General features: G+C 42.8%; 1 protein-coding gene across 8 annotated transcripts in view; it reads left to right on the forward strand.

The window, feature by feature from the left end:
- Nucleotides 1-19,755, forward strand: part of LOC119649620 (PAN2-PAN3 deadenylation complex subunit PAN3) — a 151,027-nt gene that overhangs the window by 5,261 nt on the left and 126,011 nt on the right. For 2 of the 8 annotated variants that reach the window (XM_038051842.1, XM_038051844.1), the window contains exon 1: nt 4,641-4,940. The exons of 2 other annotated variants lie outside the window; for them this stretch is intronic. The gene's annotated coding sequence lies outside the window, so the exon portion shown is untranslated. Of the gene's footprint in view, nt 1-4,640; nt 5,080-19,755 lie in introns of those variants that run through there. 4 more of the 8 variants (XM_038051846.1, XM_038051849.1, XM_038051843.1 and 1 more) reach the window with 3 other exon arrangements.

The following is a 19,755-nucleotide window of genomic DNA, read 5'->3' on the forward strand; positions in this document are numbered from 1 at the left end:
AAAATGCGATTTAACATTAATAATTGTTGGCGATAATACAATTGGATCTGGGCTTTAAAGTACTTCATTCAAGATCGTAACGGTACACTATAGGAGACAATATGGTCACGATTGCCCCGCTCGCTCCTGATTATTACTCTGTTTTGACTCAGGTACTTTTCGCAGCTGAGTCAACTAGTATCCAACATCCACCCACAATACAAGCTGCTCTGCCACCAGTAGCACTCTAACCGTGACTATTCATTATGACAGGGCTCTAACCATTGAGCCGTCCAGACACGCGATCAATTGGTTCGGTTTTAAGTGAACTTGGTTCCCATAAACCCCGCCATTTTTTTGACCCATTGATAACCAAGTTCAGCTTTGTTTTTATGTATCGCGCTGTGGAATCATCCTACAACTAATATGTATTCTACCATTCTAGTTAATGGCTTTTCCTAGTCGTTTGAAAGCTGTTCAAAACGGGGAACTTATAACACGCCAATTTCCGCCGATATATAGAAGATTTGTTCCCGCTTCGGTTGCCGGAGGTTACATTAGATCCGATGTTTAAACCAACATACCCCATCCTCGCCGCCACTTCCATGATCCGTTTGTCTCATTCAAGTGCTCTGACATTAGCACCTAATTAGAACCCGCCCCTCCGCGTGGAACCTTATCATTGAAAACCGAATTCAGGAAAAGTTACACTTCTGAATCCAGATGACAGCGGTATCTGATGAGGCGAAATGCCATAGAGTTAGGTTTTTGCCCCAACCCGCAACGAAATACCTTAAGAAATCTTAAGCGGTTGACTAGATCATATTGAAACAATAAAAGGATTTTTTATTGGCTCCAATGAAAGGTTTTGTGTATAGTTTACATAAGCATATTTGAATGGTCAGTTGTCCCATTTGTACTTACAGTGTGTCGAAAAAGTACTCGTCTGTTTACCTTTTCCGTGATTAACTTAGGATCTTCATAACCAAACCAAAAAGACAATGCTCAGTTCGTGTCGTAAATTTTTCTGTATTATCTATTCTTTAGAAATAAAATAAAAAATAAGCATTTCACTCCATTATTATTAAGAAAAAACAAAAACACAAAGTAAACGCCAGTATTACACCCCAAAGAAGTATTCGTCTATGCACTTTCTCTTGCAATATTACCAGATAACGATACCTGCCAAAATATTTTGGTGTGTAGTGAACCGACATTGATTTGTAGTCTATTTATCATAGTATTACATCTTAAAGCAATATATTTCAAGCTTTCATCATCACTATCAACGGTGCAACAACCGGTATTTGGTCTAGGCCTACTTTTATAAGGAACTCCAGACATCCCGATTTTGCGCCGAGGTCCACCAATTCGATATCCCTAAAGGCTGTCTGGCGTCCTAACCTACGCCATCGTTCCATCTCAGGCAGGGTCTGCATCGTCTTCTTTTTCTACCATAGATGTTGCCCTTATAGACTTTCCGGGTGGGATCATCCTCATCCATACGGATTAAGTGACCCACCCACCGTAACCTATTGAGCCGGATTTTACCCACAACGTGACGGTCATGGTATCGCTCATAGATTTCGTCATTGTGTAGGCTACGGAATCGTCCATCCTCATGTAGGGGGCCAAAAATTCTTCGGAGGATTCATCTCTCGAACGGGACCAAGAGTTCGCAATTTTTCTTGATAAGAACCCAAGTCTCCGAGGAATACATGAGGACTGGCAAGATCATTGTCTTGTACAGTAAGAGCTATCAACGGTCTCACAGTTGTAGTTTTCTATCTTTATTCTTCCCGTTTGACCAGTGCGGTTTGAAGTTGTTGGTTGGTTGGTTTCTGGTGCGTTGCCACCATAAATTTCATCATGCCTTCATTGATGTACAGCCCAAGATCTCGTGCCGCCTGCTGGATGAAGGCAGTTTGTACGTCCCGGGTCATTCTTCCCATGATGTCGATATTATCAGCATAGGGCAGTAGTTGAGTCGGCTCAAAGAGGACCCATTATAACTCTGTTAGTAATTGTGCGATTTCCACCAAACTTGGCAGTATGCTCTCTAGTATAGCCTATATTACTGCAAATGTTGGTGGTTCTAGAATAAATGTAAGGTGGGTTCCCAAGCAATATCTAAAAAATATATACTTACAATAAATATAGTAATATACTATTAACTTTATTTAAACAGGTATCGGTATGAATATTTTGGGGCCTAGACACCATGTGCATGGGCCACTATATTTTTTTCAGATAGTTGGGTGGGGTTTGTGAGAATGGGTCATTGACTTAACTTCCCCCTCGTAATCCTCCCGTTTGCAACTAATGTCAGCTTTGTAAAGTACTGATCGAAACCTTTCATTTGATACCCAAAACCACTATACTCAGTGAAAAAAAATTACTCTTCTTTAACTCAACGTGGAACTATGTTGTTCCCTCCATGAGATTCATAGGTCACACTTTTCTACCAAATTTCATATCAATAGGAGTAACCGTTTCTGAGATATAAGATGAGGTAGATAGACGGAAAGACAGATAGACAATAAACCGATTTTAGCAAGGTTTAGTGTTACATAAAACCTTAAAAACAGCGAATAGAGAAAAAAATGATTCATTCTTTCAACTTGATTTAATCACTACAAACACCACAGACATACTTTCAGATGCGGATCATCTTGGCCGCGTCCTAACTCTTTTCAGTTCTGCCCTGAACATTGCACCACTCCACGATCCCCGAAGGAGAAACAACTCTTTTTCGTTGCAATTCTCCGCTCGGTGACCTTCCTGCCGGCATGTATGGCATGCTACCCTTCTTCCTTCTCCTTCGGTAGGTTATAAACGTATTGTTTAAATACCTGTGACACTTTATAGAAGTTAATCGTCTTCGGCATCTTACATGTAACTGAACCAATTCTAGTTTTCTCGGTGTTAAGTTTCGCGTATTGTGCAACATTTCCACCACCACGAGTTTTTGACCTTGAGAATTTGCAGAGGTTACGTCTATTCAGTATTAGTTATCTCTGGACGTTCGCACTTGATGATCTCTTCCACTTCAGTCGTTTCTGTAAGACAGTCAAAATCTCAGATTTCCAGAGATAGCATCTTGACCACTTAAGTAAGCGAGGACTCCGTAGCCTTCGCTTTCTATATGGAAGACATTTCTACTTCACGGTCTTCGGGCTTGGTTTTTTAACGGATCTCCCAGAAGACTTCCGCAAAGATCTCACCTTACATCGGCTTAATGAGTATAGCTGGCGGCCTAGTTTGCTTTCCTGGCCTTCCGTTGTTGCTTCTACATTCATATCCGCCTGTATTTTTTTCTTGTCCTTCTTCGTTTTCTTATGCCCTGGATAGTACCTGGATCAACTCTCCTCTAGATGCCCCTTCTGGTTTTCACTTTGGCGTTTGGCACTTACGGTTCTCTCAGCGGGAATTATCGTTGTTTTTGTTTTTTTGCGTGCCTTCTGTTCCTGTGCATGTTTACCTGTAGAAGCTAATACGGTCCGGTAGCCAGTATCAACGATCTCTTCTGGGATTTTTTCCGAAACGGCCTGGAATTGGCGCCAGCCACTTCACTTTGCGAGACGTCATTTGTATTTAGCGAACACACCTTACAGTCTCGCTAAGTATTTCTGCTCGTGATACCTCCTTCCCTGATGCCTGCGGTTTAAGAGGGGTTGCTCCTGGTACACGCCACAACTACCACTTTGGCATAGCCAGACTAGCATCACCCATTCGGCGTTAGCAGAGAACTGTCGACGGCTCCTGGGACTCTGTGGATTCCAACGAGGTTTTCGTCCCTTTAACAAGCGTTTGCCTGAAATAATCACTAATTTAGGGGGTAAACAGGCCGTATATGTTATCTTCCGTTCACCTCGTTGTCTTTTAGAGGACATCACTTCTTGTTTAGTGCAATTTCCCGTCTATTTAATTTTTCAGCCTAATTCCATGAAACAATCACAATGGAAAATAAACATTCACAGCTGCAACCAGGATTCGAACTCGGGAGCTCAATCTAAACGTTGTACTCAGTCATAATATTCAGTGCCAAATCACTCCACGTCGTCTGACGTCTTGTTTCCACCCTTGTTTATGATCATTTTCTAAAGTTATTGTAGAGGAAGTTTCTAAGCCAAAAACAGTTTGTGGATTGATTAATGATTAAATCAGATTTTCTAGGAATTTGCTTTGAAACGATCCAAAGCATCGTCGCAGGAAGTGTGTAATTCCGTTTCATAATTTGATTTCAGTTGATTCCCCCTCGATAATATCTATTTTCCTCTAACTTCAGAAACTCCCAACTGATTAACTGGCAACTCTCATCTCTGCGTTTACTATTACTGCATATATCGCTCACCCATCGGAACCCACACACCAAACCTGGCTCTTCAGCTGATGGTTCTTTGAAATATTGCATGGATCTTACGAGCGGAACGGCCAGGTGTTTTCTTCGCCCGAGCCACGTTGTTGTTGCGAACAGGTATCGTGGGTCAGGTAGTGGGCAAGATGATGACGTTTTTTTCTGTTTAGGAAACTGGTTACGGAAAAGTGAGCGAAGGAAAACCTTCCCGTTCTCTCTGGGCCCGACTGGTGAAGTAAATCCATTATCGGATCGGATGGAAACTCGACGTGATCTGGCCCGCAGTCAATGGCAATGTGCTCCGCCACACAACGACGTTACTACTTTTCTTGGTTGGCGACCGGTTTTGGACGATTCGACAGCGGTTCGCTGGGGCCCGTGTACTAGAGCCAGTACCGCCCGGCAGTTCGTGCTTTCAGTGTGGATAGTGGAGATCTTTACGTGCGCGCGCCTCTCTTGACTACAGTGGAAGTTACTGCTTTGTTTTTCGCGTTGAAATCATTGGGAACCGTATGAAGTGATACGTTGGTGGATGTGACGCAGGAAGAACCGCTCGCGGGACCCTTATCGCCAAACTAGTCCCCGTTCGCCTGAAGCCCTTGAAGTGAGTGCCATTGGTTGTATGTGAATTGAATCACCTGCCCAGGTAGTGATCTCATAAGAACTTTGGGCAGTCCATAGTGTCAAAGTGTCATTCCTCCCGGTCTGTTATGCTCAATTGCCTGCTGCCTGCTGGTTTCCAGGTAAAGTTCACGAGAAGGCAACATTTTGAGTATAACACTACCAAAGGTTCAGTTGCAATGGAACGCTAAGCTCCCGTTTTCTATGGTCTTGTTCTGTTGTTCTAACGGTTGTTCCATGGTGAAAGAACCTCCCGTTCTTCAACGCTTACTGGAAATGATGTTTCATCGTCACCGTCATCGGCGGAGTCGCGACGAGAGACTAGCGGTTGGATTTCGATAGAAAGTTGGAAAGTAGACCTCAATCGTGTGCGTTCAATAGACGCGATGATCCGTGTGGGATGTCGCAAGGCGAAGCCCTTCTGTTTGCCGCCTCCACATCGCGGAACACATGTCCATAGTCGAACCCTGCAACTGGCTCCACCATACGCCATCAGCAAAAGTGAAATCGGACACCAACGACTAACTGTAAACTCACTTTATCTGAGTAGACACTCCACACAGCAATCGGTAGCATCTAAAACAGATGTTTTGTGCCATTTGCCATCTGATAGGCGACCCCCATCAGTTGCTCGTACGTATGCGCCTGACCCCCGTTCAGTGGAGCGGAATGGCGGCTGGCAGCATATGGGTGTCTGTCCGGTGATTGTTTGCAGCTTCTTTGTCAAGGTCTATGTTCAATGTTAGATACTTTTGAAACATCTTAAATCTTTTGATTACATGGCGCTTCGATAGCGAGCGGCCGACTGGCTCACACTTGAAAAAGCGCTAATAGTAGCTCTAATGAATCGTTGGCATGGTAGCCTTATAACGTGCAGGTGAGTTGCTCGTAGGTGAGTCTGGAGCTGGCGGGTATTGTTGGAATATAGGCGAATTACGAGTGAAACTTTGGCTCCTTGGCAGTCTAAGCAGTTTGGATGGTTTTCAATTAGATTTGCTTCTCGGGGCATGGCAAAGTCGATTATGGCTCCAGTGATTGTAATAATTTCGAATATTAAGAAAGTCAATTTTCTAATTCGTTTATGACGTATTTTGATTATACTCATATTGAGGTTGCTCAGAATAATGCTATCTTTAACGACAACCCTGATCGTCAAACGAAAGTCCATCAAAACCAAGTTTTACCATGACAGATCAACTCAAAATCAGAAAGTGTTCAGGATTTTTTCGTCACTTACCTATAAACCTCTGCGGATATTGTCGGATAAAGTCTGGAGAACTTGAACAGTTGAGTTTTTATGATTCCATCTACGAAACTATAGCAAAGATGTCCTTCAAATGTGACTAGCTTTTTCCGTTTTTAAAGCCATCAAATATGCGACTCTTTTAATATCAACCTTCAGCACTATTAACTGCGTATCAAGGTTGCCGATGCTTCGAATTAGATTAACTTGATTAAAAAATACATAATCTTTATAAAGATAATACATAATCTCTCGATAAAGATAAAGGCTTAGATAAGAAGTACCCTTATGATTTGTTTTTGATTGGAAAAACTTGAACTCTCTCTTATCTTTCAGCGCATGTTTACATTACATTTAATGGAAGTCTGCAGAGGGGTATCATGCTCCCCGGATGTGGTTGTCATTGACCCCTGAATAAGGAAGAGTGCAGTCATCGTTGCCGTTTCATTGAATTGTGTTTTGACTACCCTTAGGACTTCCCAACAGGCCTGCACTCCACTGTTCTGCACAATGAAGTTGATCCACCTCATCTTGGTGCATTCCTAGGTGTTTGATAAAACAACGAGATCGAATCAAGCGCTGGTAATTCCTCAAACGACATCAAGTTCGATACCAGCGCCGATAGAAGCTACGTTTCCTAGATATATAAACAGTTCAACGCGCTCGATATTCCGCTCACTTATCCGAATGGGAAGCTTGGGATGAACTATCAGACGGAGAGCCTTTATTTTGCTTGTTGGGTCTTCAGTTGGACTCGGTTTGCCTCGATCTCCAAATCTAGAGCCATTTAGTCATGACTTAGAAAGCAAAAAGGTATCGTTATCAAACTCGCAGAGGTCTGTCAATGATATATTCTTCCGTTTTGTTCAATGACTTTTTGTCATAGGAAGAGGACCTGAACCGAAAAAGTGCCGCCTCAACTGAATTTAAGGTTACTCCGTTCAACCAATTTTAAAGAGAGTAAAGCAAGTGACAAACTGATGGCGGAAGGTCAGGCGAGTATGCAGGGTAAGTCACACATTCCATCCGAGCTCCAATAATTTTTGACGGGTCATCAAAGATTTGTGTGTTTTCGCATTGCCGTAAAGAAACACAGCTCCTTTACAATTGGCCAACTCTGAAAAATTCCGAATGAGAGATGCGTTCAGGCTGTCCAACTACAGACAATACTTTTCCAAACAGATCGTTACATTGCTTGATAAGACTCCAAAAACATCACAGCCTTCCAATCCCACCACACTGAAAGCGTAACCTTCCTTGGTAAAGTTCTGTTTTTGAAGTCGCTTGAAGTGGAAGCAAGACTTGTTGCGGTTCACATTCTTCTAAACACTCCACTTCTCATCACCAGTTACCATCCTTTCCCAAAAAAGATAGTTTTCTGGTCGCTTAAGCGGCATATTGCAGTTGTTAATACGAGTTGTGAAATTAGATCGTTCGAAAACCACCAATTAGCCTCAGGACACACGTTAGGCTTTCTGACTTCCTTGGCCGTTAATACTGCAGGCAATACAGGAGTGGCATAAACAAGACCGAGCTTATGATATGCTGACATATCCAGGTATACTGATATTTCGTAGTATTCCCGAGAGTGCCTTTTCTTCTGCATATTCCCCATGCATTTTATTATCTATTTGATTGCTTCCTTGCTCTTTAAGGTCTCGTTTCCAACTCGTAATTAGATGTATTCCAGGATCTTTCGGGAACGACTTCCATCTTGGATTTGCGAGCACTAGTCCAGCATTTTCAAGCCCACCTTGCATCTTCGAGATCGCTTCATTTACTACCGTTTCGATCTCGTGGACGTGCTTTGCCACCACAGCCACGACAATATAGTCAGCGAAATTAACCTTTCACTCCTTTCGGAAAAGGGGAACGTAAGATTACATCAGCTGTAATATTCCACAAAATTGGACTTAGCGCCCACCCCTGAGAAACGCCTGTTGACTGACAATTGTAAGTTGTTCTTGCTTCAGTGTCGTATTCTGGTTTCCTGCCGATGAAGTAGTTATCCAGATCAGGCATTCGATAGAGCCAAATGGCGAAACCGATCACGACGAGCCGACCCCGCTTGTGAACGGGGCAAAGACTGAAGAAAAAGAAGTAGTTATCCACTATGTTTCAGCGCGAAGTACTTATCCTGACGAGCAATCTTTGGATGGCTAACTAGTTTGCTGAGTTGAAAACATTCTTGACATCCAACGTGGCCATCCCCAGCGCTATCTCTGGCCTTCTCTTTTAGGGGCTGCAATGTCTACCACTATGGTTATTGCTTCGACGGCGGGCGACCTTTCCTAAATCCAAATTACATAGATAGAGTTCTTTCGTTTTCAGCTGCCTCCTGCTATCTGTTGGCAAATATTCCCCCTATAATTTTTCCCATCGTATCAAGAAGATATATTAAACGTTTTCGGAGCAAGCCCTCTTTCTTCAAGGACTTTTCAGACGCAAAAAGCTATGCGTGTGTTTGACTCGCAGTTCTATGTTTAGTCTACAATTTAACTTCGCATTCAGGGCCGCAGCAAGATACTTTTTATTGAGAGAAAATTACAGTGTTTGTTCATTCAAACTCAATCTATAGTTGAATCGTTCTTCAGGGGGCATTTGAGAAGTGAACTTCTCTTTCTCTCGTGTTTTGCTGGTAATAATCATTTCGGTTGCTTTGGATTGACAATGGACATAATGCACCCATCAAACCTCTGACCTTTTCGAACCTTCCTTATATTTGAGTGTAATTCCGCGGTATTTCTAGCAATTGAATTATTTGAAATAATAAAAACGTTTGCGCAGACTTCTTAGCACTAAATCAACACTAGCGAATAAGAAAAATATGTTTTGATTATTTTAAATACTTTCTTAAATTTCCTTCGGTAACGCCAATAGTCAAGAAAGTTCCTGCCCTATCAGCTGTTACTCCTTACCTGTTATGTAGCCGTATCCAAACTTCCGAATTCACCATTGTGATCCTCATCTAAAGGCCAAAGAAAGCATTATACGACGGTAGCTCAGTGACCCTCTTCAGGGTTACTCACGGATCTCCAGATCGTTGAAAGAGAAGTCTGAGCTAATCGTTCCTTGCCTCACCGGTAAAGTTTAGCAATAACTTTTTATCGTCACTTAACGATTTAACGCAAAGCTTGACGTCTACGAAGAGGTACCTTTTAATACACCGCTGCGGTCATTCATCATATCCACCATTTCTTATTTCTTCTTTCAATTGCTTGCTTCAAGCGCGTTAATTGTTAGTACCAGGCATTTGAACGAATTATTTGGCTAGGTGGTAGTACCTGGTTCTGATGATACCCTATCAAACGTACAATATTATTTTCCTTATTAAAAAAATTAGTATTATTATTATTCTGCTAAGGGGAAGTTGCACTGCATCCTTAAAGAGCTATTGTGCTCTTTTTACTGGGTATAGTGTACCTATTAACTATAGTATTTCTAACAAGCCTATAACCTTTAGGAATTCTAGTATACTCCCTACTTACAAATCTTTCCAACTTTGCATCTGGTATTAAGTGTTGTCCCAGGTGCCTCGACCTACTTTGCACAAGTGCCGGATACTATCCCAAAACGTGTATAGAAGTTTCGGCACACTCCGCACAGAACCTGCAGGCAGTGTTCGTAGATATCCCTAGCTTCCCTAGGTGACAGTTTAGTCGGCAGTCACCAGTGAGCATTCTCACTATCATCCGGAGGTTCTTGTTGGTAAGGTTTAAACGGCCCTTTGTGCGCTTGGGTTTGTTTCCCCCAATAAGCAGCCTAGACTGTTCCATTCCTGCTAGGCTCGCCCAGTATAGATAATCATTGGCATATTACTATTGTAGTGTATATCCCAAGTAATATCTTCTGGGTGTAACCAAATTTTTTCCTGCTGTGGACCTGCATCAGAGCCCTCTTAGCTTTCCGATAAGTCTTTCCAACATGCGCATTCCAGAGTAATTCGTGGTCTAGCGTAATTCCCAAATGGTTCATCTCTGTTTCTCGTTTCACTTCTATCCATGTAACCTTATGGGCCTTAGGTAATCACGTTTCTTAGTGAATCGTACTGTGATGGTTTTGCCCGGATTAATACGGAGCTCCGCCTAACACTTGACCTGTATTCCACTATTTGTTAGTTCGTCCACTTCCATACTCTACATAAGCAGTGATAGTACCCCCCGCCCTGTGGACAATCTTGAGTAGTTTTCATGATAATAAAGTTTGTACCTCTCGGTACATCTATTTACCTACTCTCTAACATTTTGCCCATCCAGAAAGCCAGGGTGTTCCCACTCCCTTGCAGATCAGAGCATCTTGTATCTCTCTGTCCGATGTGGTATCTTAAGCTCCTTCGATATCCAAAAACGCACACAGTGGTATTTCTTTTGTTCCTATGTCATCCTGTAATAGATCCGTCAGCTGATACAGAGTAGTTCCGGTTGCTGGTCGTGCTCGATAAGCATGTTGACACTGATATAGGAGATTACACATTAGAACATTAGTTCTAATATATGACCTTCTTTACCGTTTTGAGTAGGAATGATGTTAGACAATTAGTCCGAAAGATGTACGGTGAAAAGGATGCTTTTTACCCGCATTCGGAGTAAAAGCCACTTTTGCCCACCTCCATGCGCATGGTATAAATCTCAGTCCTATGCTGCCCTTAGAAGAGACTAAGATGATTTCTAGGCCCCTCTGGATTAATACTCGGAAGATGCCATCTACTCCGGGTGATTTCAGGGGTTTAAAACTCCCACTGCTCACCTTTGCTAGTTTCCAGTTCTCCTTTTATTCGTTGTTGGGGTGTCAAGTAGAATGTTGTCGTCTTCCGTGGGGTGGGACCCCGGAAAATGAGTTCTGAGAAGCAGATATAATGTGGCCTCCAGATTCCCATGCTCCTTCCTCCGACAGACAGAAGGTTTTGGCTATAGTTTGGTATAGCCTGGCTACTTCTGTGGTTTGTTCGATTTCTTCACAGAATTCTCTGAAGCTGTTTCGTTTTGCTTCCCTGATCCCGTTGCTAGATCGCATATGGGAAGTTCAGTCCATCAAAATTTGATCACTTAAGCACCCTAACATCAAGTTTCTTTTTGAAGCCAACTCGCTCCACATAGCTTTAAACTGTTTTGTGGTCGACCTAATGTTCCCTACCGTTGTCATGACTGTTAAAGTTTTCAATAATTGGCCGACCACAACTTTCAATGAAAAATTTCCAAAACACAAACATGTCAATCATATTTGGGCTGCTGGTTTTAATAGAGTAATTTAGGCATAAATGGCACAAACATTTTCAAATGGTTATACATTCTTCTCTTTATGGCATTAAAATCTTCTCCGGAATATCGTTCACTTTCGCATTCAAATCAAGGCATCTATCTCAATAAAAGTAATTGCCAATGATCAGCTGATCCATCAACTGTCAAACGAAAAATCGAGTTGCCAGAAGTAATTAATACTTTCAAATCAAGTAGGAAGAAAAAGGCTCGAAACTTTTTCCCAACTCTTGTGAAGATTCTTCCCTTCTGTTGCTTAAAATAAACCATTCATTTAATTTTTCTAAAATTAGTTCGCTCTCGTGAATAATTTTCAAGTTGTTTAAAACTCCTGTGATATATACGTACACGTTTTGTAAATAACTAAGAAAAGTGTGGTACCGAATACCTGTGATTGATTAGGCCCATAAGGCCAATAACTTTGTGTTTCTCGGCCCATTAACCACCACACGCCACTTGTTCCCTGAAGTCACTTCACCTTAAATCCATCGAAAGGTTCATAGGCTTAGAAATCGTGATTGATTAGCGGCTGGAAGTGGCAGAAAAAGACAAAGGAATAAACTTGGAATCTGAATTTAGAAAATATAACCAATTCAATTTTACTCTTCGCTTCTATCTGAAACATATGCTCCTAATAGAATTGATAAATCATGTTTGACGTGGGGAAGCATGACTACCACGGACCTATTGATAAACTATCTTTTGCCTCCAAGCTAGAAGTGAAGTAAGTAAGGGGATCACGGAAAACCCATTCTCTCATCCATCTTAAAACCCGTTAACTGTTGATTATGCCTTGTAACTATGACGTACGAGCTTGGCTCACTCTACTACTCCGTCGACATAAATCTAAAATTAGTCGTCGAAAAAGAAATTCATCAAAGCAGATACACTAGAAACTGCGCTACAAACGCTCGAAGTGTGGTGGCCTTTAAAACAAATCACGAGAAATTATGATCATGACTTTGAAGGTTTTCAGATTGAAATTGGATTGAGATATTGTCAAGAGCAAGTGCACTGACGATTTAATTGGGGTGTGCGAATAGCGGCGCGACGAGATCGTGGCATGTCGAGATACTATTTGCAAATCGGCTGCTAAAATTAATTTCGTTTATCAGTTTGGATGTTTTTAATTTTATTTGGCCGGGGATTTCTAGTAAGATGGGAATATATTTTTTCCAGTGACTTTGCAACACGCGTCTGCCCCTGTTGAGATTTTTGAAGAGGCCACAACAAAGAATTGCTTTTTAAGGTTTTGTTTGTAAAACATCGGTTTAATGTCTGTCTGTCTGTCTTTTTTTTTGAGGAGGTGGAAATCTTCAAAAGACACTGGCCTGGGCACGCCAGCGTGTGGGATTCTTACCCACTAAAACCACCCCGACTCCCCCCAAAGCCCCGTGGAACCACCGTACGGTATACATCATGGGGCGGAGTCAGCTCATTATAGCTTGGCCTCCTTTTGTCTCTACGCGACGTACGTAACCGCGTTTTTCTAGTCTTCTCCCTCTACCTTTCGTAGTTTGCTCTGGATAGATACGACCATGGAGTTGGTCGCATCCCAGTCTTCCTGACATGCTGACATTCTTCGCACCGGATTGTCTGGTACGAGCACCTCTCCTAGAGTCTCCTCTAGGTTCTTCCTTTCCTCCACAAACCTTGAACAGTGGAAGAATTAATGCTCTTGGTCCTCTGGGACTCCATCGCAGTTTGGACAATCAGGTGAGGTATCTAGTTTAAACCTGAAGAGGTACTGGCGATATCCTCCATGCCCCGTGAGAAACTGAATAAGATTATAATTAATCTCATCGTGTCGTCTCTCCAACCACTCCTTGATGGCAAGGATGAGCCTGTGTCCACCGACCCTTTCCCGAGCGTTCCTAACGCTCTTGCAATCTATTTAGAGATCTCTCCCTTTCGGCGTTCTTCGTCTGCGATTAAGGAAAGATAGACTTCGCATTATATATATTCCTCATCTCATCTGCCAAGATGTCAATGGGCATCATGGCATGGCATGGCCACAGATGACGAATTCTGCATCATCTGAGAAAGTCCTGAATGCCGAGCACACCTTTAGCGCTGTTCTTCTGTAAACTGAACTCAGTTTGTTAGCGTTAAATGCAACCTGCAACACCTTTCCCCAAACTGTAACTGCATAGAGCAGGATCGAACACACTACCCTAGCTATAAGCAATCTGAAAGCATCCTGTGGCCGTCCCACGTTCGGCATCATCCTTGCCAGGGCATAACTTGCAGTGGATGATTTGTCATAAACATACTGCACGTGTTGCTTATAGCTAAGTATTTGATGGCAGGCTTAGAAGTGATGATATGATTCCCAATTTGAATACGGGCAAAATTTCTTTTACGGCGCTTGGTGATGAGGACCGCTTCCGTTTTTTCCTTCGCAAGTGTCAGACCAGAACTCTCTAGCCAACCCTTAACAGCAGTGATCGCTTCGCATGAGTATAACTAAACATCTTCGAGGTGCTTTGCGATCACAATAAGCGCTATATCGTCGGAGCAGCCCACCACCGTGGCTTCCTCTGGAAGAGGAAGATTAAGTACATCGTTGTACATGATGTTCCACAGCAGCGAGCCCTGTCGGACACCCGCGGAGACAGCGTACTCCTGGGGTCCGTCATCGGTGTCATACCGAAGCCTCCATGCTTGTAAATAGCTGCAAGATAAGCGGGAATATCAATCTTCGCCAGAGTTTCCCGTATTAGGTTCCAATTGGCCGAATTGAATGCATTTTTCACATCCAAGATCACTACTATGCTAGTACTGCCCTTTCCCCAGATTGCACCTTCGGCCAACACAGTAACCATTTTGATGGTATCAATGGTTGATCTGGCTTAACGGAACCCATAATGCCGATCTGAGAGAACTCCCTGGCTCTAAACAACCGGGAGTAATCTATTATAGATTACTCGCTCTAGCATTTTGCCCACAGTGCTCAAAAGACAAATAGGTCTATAGGAAGTTGGCTCACCTGGAGGTTTGCCAGCCTTAGGCAGTAGCACCAACTTCTGTCGTTTCTGTGATGCGGAAAATATTCCCTCGGACATGCACGTTTCGAACAACTCAGCGAACATGTCTGGATTTCACGACAAGTTTAAAGGCCCTATTCGGAACGCCATCCCGACCCGGAGCTTTGTTATCTCCTATCCTAGCGCAGATCTCCAGCAGTTCGTCACTGGTGACTGGTGGTATTGCCGTCACATTCAGAGGTCGCTGGAAGCTGCCTATACCCTCCTCTTGCTGGGGGAATAACCTCTGGATAATTTTTAACAAGAGTGAAGGGCACGTGGTCTTCGGAGATGATTCGCCTCTGAATCGCCCCATTACGATTCTATAGGCGCTCTCCCACGCCCTTACGTCCACTTCCGAACAGAGCTCCTTAAAGCTTCCCCTCTTGCTCCGTTGGATGGCGAGCTTGAAGGTTTTGCGGGCTTCCTTATAGACGCGCTCTTTTTGCTCTTGGTCGATTCTGCCTACCGCTCTCTGAGCCGCTCTTCTGGCTCGATGATAGGCTGATCAAAGGCTGGCCAGTTCAGTATTCCACCAGTAGTTGGGTCTTCTACTGGGGAATGAGCACCTCCTAGGCATGGACGCGTCACATGCTTTGGTGATGCATTGGGCCACATGGGCAGCTCTTTCCGTAGAGGCGCCTGCTTTATTAGGTTGGTCTAGCCACACCCTTATGAAGGTCTGTTCATCCAGAGCTTTAGCAGACCAGCCTGACATCTTTCTCGATTTCAGGCTTTAATGGTCTTTTGCCCGGTGACTCCACCCATAGCCCAAAGAAGATTGCCTGGTTATCGCTGTGGGTGTAGTCATGGCTGACGCACCAGGACATACCACGTGCCAGTGCAGGGCTGACAAAAGTCAAGTCTACGATTGAGGCAGACTCCCTTTCTGAAAGGTGTTTACATATCCTTCGTTGACCAGAATGATATCCAACTGTGCGAAAGCGTCTAATAGACTGCGGCCCGTTGCATTTGTCTCTCTGCTACCCCACTCACAGGCCCAAGCATTGAAGTCACCAGCAATCACTCTTGGACTATGACTCCTTGCATCGAGAGCAAGACTGTCAAGCATTTCCTCGAATTCGGGCAGTGTCAGGCTTGGTGAGGCGTAACAGCTGTACACATATACTTCGTCTATTTTCGCCCACATAAAGCCGCTGTATGTCTGACCCCCAGTATATTGTATGGTTTGTCGACCACATGCCCATATCGCCGCTCCACCATTCGAATCTGTAACCCATACGCCACCGTGACTGTTTCTATAGTGTTCGCTAAAGGTGGCAATTTCCACCTCGGATTCGTAGATAGTCTGCCCAAGTAAAGTACAATGATTGAGGTTTATTTGAATAAAGCTCATTTTTTCATTGCATTGCATGCCTTCGCGAAGTGTCCAAATATTAGGCACTTGAAGTATCTCTTTAAAGAGATCTGCTCGTCGTCAAACAACCCATCCAATCCGAACCTTCCCCATGGCCAACAACTTCTGCGCTAACTCCACTGCCAGTCGCATTGTGGCCGTTTGACCGTTTGAGTACCACCATAGCTTTTCTTAGGCTCACGATAGATCCTTCGCTAAATTTCTCCCAACTTGAATTGTTGCTCCAAGGCAGTGCAGATCTCTTCTCTGGATGTTACCTCATCGAGATCCTTCCACTAGACATAGATCTCATGTTTTTGGGAAGAAACCGCGACATTCTCCCCAAGTGAGTTTAAAACTTGGTTACGAAAGCAATCAGTTTTCCCCACGCTGAATTTCTTCAACTCAAACATGAGATCTCCTCTCTGGGTCCTCCGGATTTTGCTGACATTTCCGCCTAGGTCTTTTAGGTCGGGGTCAGATTTCACCTTCTTCAGTATCTTCGCATACGTTAGATGTCCTCTGCTGGAGATTATAATTGCTTCCGGGCGAATTCGCACCTTTGGTTTGTTGTTTCTTTTCCTGTTCACGACCTTAGTCCAACCACCGCTCTTATTTTTTTCGGTTTCGCTTCGCTACCCAACGTTCCTACTTTGGGCACTTTAGGCCCTTCTGAACTTTTAGTTCCGTTTGTTGGATTGGTCCTTTTTGGTGCCTGTTGATTCCCCAAGGCCCCCTCTTTGTCTCGCACTCGCTTACTTGATCGAAGATCGATGACCTTGTGCTTTGGTGTCGCTTGGGTTGCCTGTGATATTGTTAGGGCTGGGATGTCCGGCTTTTTCTTAGGCTTTCTTACTTCTTCCTGAGACCTATTGTAAAGCATCCTGATGGCTCTCACCATGTTCTTAATGGCTTGGTGCAGGTTGTGTTTGTCCTTGATCTACTATTTTAGACCCAAGCTGCATAAAAGGCAGTTCTTCTGGGTCAGGGCTCTGTTCTCGGTGAATCTTGACCAGATTACTCCTTTTACTGACTTCTTCGCCGTTTTCAATTACTGAGCTCCCATGGAATTTCCCTTTTACCGGCTTTGGTATTGGAGGCGATCGTAAAATTGATGAGCTTCTTCTGAATGGATCTATTTGCCGTTGCTGGAGTACCTCTTGATCAAATCTGATAGGTGTCGAAATCGCCTTTTTTGGCCAGTTATCTCCTTTTAACCCATCATTCTTTGCCTTTGCAATTGGTGTTCTTGGCAGACTTTTAGTATTAGTCTGTCCGCGAGTCTGTCTGTCTGTCTGTCATACTATTAGTAACGAAGTTACAGTAGTTCAAAGTTGACTTCATCGTGTAAATTTACTGAAATTATATATGAATATCAAACTAAAATGGGATAGTTCTGCACCCAAAAATACTCACAGAAGAAGCAAACAAAACCTTTCATACCTGAAGCGCCTAGCTTCCGGTTTCCCGACTTGTTCATAATTAATTGTCCAAAAGATGAGATCCTAGAATTGAGTCTAAAATTGACAGTGAAACCAATCAAATCATGAATCATAATCAACGTATCAAGGGAGTGACATTTCTTGCTGAGCATACTGTTCTATGTAAATTACACGCTGACAAACATAAAGTAATGAAAACCACTGCATTAGTCTGAGGAATCAAATTGCAATCCGTAAGCATTACGAGTACTTTGCTAATCTATCCATGCAACCCAGATTCGGTTGTCAAATCAATTGTGTCGCAACAGCGCTCACGTTTTGTTCTACATGACTTCTGATATTTGCATCTAGCCTTCCATGCAATCAGTTGTATCAAATGCATTGTATTTAGCACCTCTCGAAATAGAAGATGCAATCCATTACCCAACAGAAGCAACAAATGGAAATGTGTTCTATTTGCATACATTTCAACACTTTTCCGAATAGCGTTTGACCTAAACAAAATTCTGAAGCGACTTTCCACACTCAGCAACTAAGTAGACAGCGCGACTGCTACTCCTCCACCTCAATATGACTAAGGTTACAAGGTACAATATTAATCCTATTATCGCCACTTCAAACTTGATACCTTTGACTTATGTTCTAAGATTTCATCAAAGTGCACTTAGTCGCGATATCCCGCCTACATAGATGAATATATAAGCGACATTGATAGTAGGAACGATTTCTTTGATGTGGCAAATTTTGTCGTATGTCAATGCCAGCAGATGGAAGCAAGCGACAGTACAAATTCTCTTATCGGGGATTAATCACAACCCTGTTGTGTGTGATACCAGCCAGATAGCGCGTGTTGTCTAGATAATAACGTTCGTAATCACAGAGCGCGGGAAGAAGTGTTTCGATTTGCTATTATCTCTCGTTACCTTGATATGTGTATACTCGTATGTACATGTGTGCTAAAATAGATCGCAAAAGTAGAGTATTGTCAGGGTCTCGAAACAGCGCTCAGATGTTGATAAACGTGGCCTAATTTTTGCGTAGTCGCATTTTGTGGGTTTCATGCCATATTCTTGTTAAAATTTCATGACATTTAGAACGACCTATTCGAGTTAGATAATAATTTTGCGGTTTTAAGATAAATGCATTTGAATTTTGGTTCTGGAAAATTTGAGGCCGTATAATGGAACTGAAGGGCAGTTTGCAAGTTATCAATGAAAAATTTCCCGAATGTTTACCCATTTTAAACGTAGAAAGTTAGATAAACGCGTTTAACGCAATAAATTTACCTCAGCTTGGTTGACGATCTAGGTGAAGACCTTGGAGAAGGAAGTATATGGATGACAAAATCTAACTTTGATGGGCCTGTACTTCAAATTCGCTCGACAAACTAATTTGGTTCAACATTGAAATTTTAGTCCAAGGTATGTTGTTAGAATGAGAGCAAAGGAACGAAAGGGCGGTTACATGCAGATAAAAATGAGCCCTCTCACCCAGAGATTATACAAATTATCACTTGTGCAACTACAGGGACTACCCCAACATCTCTTATAATGCAATTCCAGACCAATTAGGCTAACATTTTCTTTTGATTGTTTCCGAACTAAAAATCCTATTCCCTTGACTTCTGTCAAATTCGACTGTCTTATTCCTATCCATAACAATAATTGCTAATATAAGTTTGAAGCTTTATCGACAATGAGTTAAATTGGATTTAGTATTTCATTAATTTATGATCAGACAGGGAAACGTTGAGTAGTCCGCAATATTTCTTTGTCATGCTAGAGGAAATATAACCCAAAGTCACTTTAACAAAAACTAGGACAGTCTTTTGTATCTGTCAAAACCATAGATAACAAAAGTACGAGAATGCTGCTCGTCGACTGGTAACATCCTAGATAAAATTTCTGAAAACTCAGAGAGGCACAAGTAATTACTGTATCAGGGTAGTCAGAGTGTACTATCGCGTACAATGATCTAAGAAGAGACAGTGAAACAGATAATTCTAAAGGAGTTCGGCTATGACTTTGATGTACATGTTAGATATACAAAATATTTTCGCAGAGTTAAATTAATAGTAAGGGGCGTCATAAGATTTGGCTGACTGCGGAATCGTGGAAGTGGATCGATGAACGGGGGCTGCGATTGATACGCTTGAAGTCCCAACACAGAGCGAAATCCCAGAAAGTACAGCTTAGTGTGCGCCGTCACAAGACAGAAATTGCTATTGCGGTTATCAGGGACGCAAAAGATGCCAAAGAACGCAATAATTTCAGAAGTGTATACCGTATCACGAAAGAGTTTGTATGTTTTCGCAAATCTTTCAATGGTCCTGTGAAGGAGTCAACGGCCGACTGCTCATCCACGATGACGAGCGACTGAAGAGATGGAAAGAACATTTTGCCATGGTCCTTAACCTTGTCACATCCGGTGAAGTTCCTTCTCTTATGGATGGAATGAATACTCATCGCAACATGC

The sequence above is a fragment of the Hermetia illucens genome, chromosome 2 (genome assembly GCF_905115235.1).
Source record: "Hermetia illucens chromosome 2, iHerIll2.2.curated.20191125, whole genome shotgun sequence".
Classification (NCBI taxonomy): Eukaryota; Metazoa; Arthropoda; class Insecta; order Diptera; family Stratiomyidae; genus Hermetia; species Hermetia illucens.